General features: G+C 37.0%; 1 non-coding gene across 1 annotated transcript; it reads left to right on the top strand.

Annotated features, from left to right (window-relative positions):
- The first annotated feature begins 1,833 nt into the window (after positions 1–1,833).
- Positions 1,834–1,940, top strand: LOC138822953 (U6 spliceosomal RNA). The gene has a single exon (XR_011370698.1). It is a non-coding gene; the product is annotated as a U6 spliceosomal RNA (small nuclear RNA).
- Positions 1,941–3,884: the final 1,944 nt, after the last annotated feature.

The following is a 3,884-nucleotide window of genomic DNA, read 5'->3' as shown; positions in this document are numbered from 1 at the left end:
ACATAAGCAAAACAACATGGAAGTGGTGCAGTGGTTCAAGTGGTAGCGCTAGCCTTGAGCTGAGGGACAGCACCCAGGCCCCAGAGTTCATGCCTCATGACCAACAAAATCAAAATAAAGAACAAAACACAGTCTATCACTGTTTTGGCCTCAACTCTGTAATACCACTGCTTCAGCCTAGGGATAAAATTTTAGGTGTAAGCCAGGCACTGGTGGCTCACGCCTGTAATCCTAGCTACTCAGGAGGCTGAGATCTGAGGATCGCGGTTCAAAGCCAGCCCAGGCAGGAGAGACCGTAAGACTCCTATCTCCAATAAAACCACCAGAAAACTTGAAGTGGCGCTGTAGCTCAAGTGGTAGAGTGCTTGCCTTGAGTTGAAGAGCTGAGGGACAGCGCCCAGCCCCAAAGTTCAAGCCCCACGACTGACAAAAAAAAAAAAAAAAATTTAGGTGTGGACATTCATCAACACTTCTGACTCAGACTCTATTTGATAATTTTTTAAATAAATACTTTGTTCTTAATTTTCCTCTTTGTAAATTAATATGCACCTATAAAAATTGGTTTGGCCATCCAAGTAACCTTCTCAAAGTACCTCCTAATGATGATTTACAAATAGTTTTACTAGGGCTGGGAAGGTGGCTCAGCGGTAGAGCGCTTGCCTTGCATGCATAAGGGCCTGGGTTCAATTCCTCAGCACCACATAAGCAAAAAGAAAAAAGCCAGAAGTGGTGCTGTGGCTCAAATGGTAGAGCGCTAGCCTTGAGTTGAAGAGCTGAGGGACAGCGCCCAGGCCCCACGACCAAACCCCTCCAAAAAAGTTGTACTATATTTCAACAAGTAAAACAATGCTACAAATAAAGAAAACAATAATTAAATGTTAATAATTAATAAAATAAAAACAAATATTATCACTGTTTTCCCTATTTGAAGTGTACTACATATTAGATTGACTGAGGTTGTGATGTTCAACAAGAGTTTTATAGAATATGAGTAGTCTTTAAAGCTACCCACTAAGATTACTATTTATGGCTCTTCTCATTATTTGTTTATGGCTTATATCATCATTTTTCCTCATTAACTTATAAACTGAGGAAGCCCCAAAGTTTTAAAAGACCGTGTAGTTAACAAAGTGTTAACACTTCATTCTGCTTCTTTACACAAAAACTTTGCAACTTCTCATTAATAAAGTTTCTCGAAACTCTGAAATGTACATACTTATTAGTATATGTCTGCTACCATAAATCTTAAATACTTTATGGAAAAGTTTTATATCTGACAAACAGTCCTAATTTAGGCATATGTAAACAAATTCCCAAAATTAAATATATTTAATACATTAAAAATTTTAACAAACCTTAACACTTGGTGCAGTGTTCATTATGACAGGTGCCTTGTATAGAATAATTGAATCCTCCTCCTACACATTTCTTGAACAACAAATATCTGGGATTATTTTGTTTTTGACATGTCAATCTTGACTTTATTCTTAAATTTGTGCTTATGTAAGAAATATATGGTTCTAAAATTTCATGACAATTCTTTTGAACTTATTTTTTGTTGAATTGTCTAGTTTAATAAAATCCAACTGCACTTTTTTTGGGGGGGATACATTCGTGGGGCCTGAACTCTGGGCCTGGGCGCTGTCCCTCAGCTCTTCAGCTCAAGGCTAATGCTCTACCACTTGAGCCACAGCACCACTTCCAGCTTTTTTCTTTTTGCTTATGTGGTGCTGAGGAATCGAACCCAGGGCCTCATGCATGTAAGGCAAGCGCTCTACCACTGAGCCACCTTCTCAGCCCCCACAATTGCACTTTTGATATAAAAAATATTCTGTGCTCAATTCAGCCACACATACACTAACATTGGAACGATACAGAGAAGATTAGCATGGCACCTGCGCAAGGACGATATGCAAATTCGTGGGGCGTTCCATATTTTTACAACAACAGATGCTGGAGGGGATGTGGCCACAAGGGAACCATACAACATTCTTGGTGGGAGTGTAAACTTGTTCAACCACTTTGGAAGACATTATGGAGGTTCCTCAAAAGATTCCACATAAAGCTCCCCTTTGACCCAGCAGTCCCACTTTTGGGGATTTATCTAAATGATCATAAACAAGACCATACTAAAACTACCAGCACAACTATGTTTATTGCAGCAATTTTTACCATAGCTAAGATATGGAACCAACCAGCTGTCCCCACTACATGAATGGATCAAGAAAATGTGGTGTATATACACAAAGGAATTCTATGCCTCCATCAGAAAGAATGACATTGCCCCATTTGTTAGGAAATGGAAAGACTTGGAAAAAAATTTATTAAGTGAAGTAAGCCAAGTCCAAAGAAACAGGTCCCATGGTTTCCCTTATTTTCAATAACGAATATATGTCTGGGGTAAGCAGACAAGGTCAAAAGCTATGTGCATATGAACAGATATGATAATATTAAGGGAATTAAACCCCACGATAGGGAAACAAGTAGTTTTTTGTTTCTTGCTATTGTTTCTAACGTACTTATAATGTGTGATGTGAATTTTTGTTTCTTTGTATATTCCTCTCCCACTCTATAACCCTTGTTTTCTCTGTATTTGAAGTTGGTGCATCTGCCTCTTTTATGTACGCTTCTCTAATTTGGGGAGGGGAAGGGAAAAAATGTGTGCGCGTGAACGCATGTGCATGCATGTGTGTTGGTATGCTCAGAGTTTGAAATCAGGGCTTAAAGGTCTTGCTAGGCCTTTCCTCTCTAGGTTGGTGAGGTACTATATGAGCTACATCTTCTTTCCTGGGTCTTTGCTAGTTCATTAAAAAGTCTGAAAAATAATTTCATGATTTTTTTTTTTTTGGCCCTGATTGACTTCCAATGGTTATCCACAAATCCCAGGTTCCTGAGTAGCTATTCTGAGTAGATAGGATTACAGATGTGACTAGCCAATACAAGGCTTTCAGAATAATTTTAAAAGTAGAAGAAAATTTACTTCATGGGGGCCTGTTTTATTATCTCCTACTTTTAAAGCATTTTGGATTGATTAAGTGTGAATTTATTTCATTTTTGGATTCTTAAAAGACAGTAAGTGATGATATTTAAAAGTTTTGGTACTTTTTAAAAAAGGAAACTGGAACTGTGGGACAGAAGAAATTTGTCTCTTTTTGGACCTCAATTTAGAAGCTCAGCTCTGTGCATGATAACCCAATGTCACCAACATAGTCTCTGTTGGAGACAAAATGTGATAGAAAACAATCACCATGGGCAATATTTGCTATGCTATAATTTCTTGGACAATATGAATATTGAATTGAGAGTGTAAGAGAATGGAAAGAATTTACCTACCTTTTGTGTATTGCTGAAAGACTTTTGGAAACTTTGACTCGTTTCCTTCCTCACTGTGTGTCTTTGGGCCATGCACTTAGTGCCTTTAATTACAATTTTTCCCAACACTAAAATAGTAATAACATTAGCATTATAGCAAATGTTATCTTAAGAATTAAGAGAAATAAAACTTGTAAAATACTTAACATAAACTTCTATGAATGAGCTTTGAGTTTAGCCAGAAGTTTTTTTTTAAATACTAAATAGAATGTCATAAGTATTACAGAAACCATTACATGTAGTGAGCAATGTTATCTATTAATCATGCTCTACTTCCAAGGAAGCCGGGTAGATAACTTCTCATGCTGTAAATCAAACTGGTTATTTTAAGTCTTGTTAGTGTAAAAATATCAGGCACATAATAATGAAGGAATGTTGTAGACTGAGATGAAGTCCAAAAGAAAATGTACAAAACTGATAAAACAAAAGTATCTGAGCAGTATATTGTGTTTTACATCTTTTAAGTTACATCTCAAAGATAAGGCAGACCTAGAAGAATGAATTGTCTTTTT

Source organism: Dipodomys merriami, unplaced genomic scaffold (assembly GCF_024711535.1).
Source record: "Dipodomys merriami isolate MVZ:Mamm:240054 unplaced genomic scaffold, mDipMer1.0.p SCAF_1193, whole genome shotgun sequence".
Classification (NCBI taxonomy): Eukaryota; Metazoa; Chordata; class Mammalia; order Rodentia; family Heteromyidae; genus Dipodomys; species Dipodomys merriami.
The sequence above is the reverse complement of the archived record's forward strand: the minus strand, read 5'-3'. Positions and strand labels throughout refer to the sequence as shown.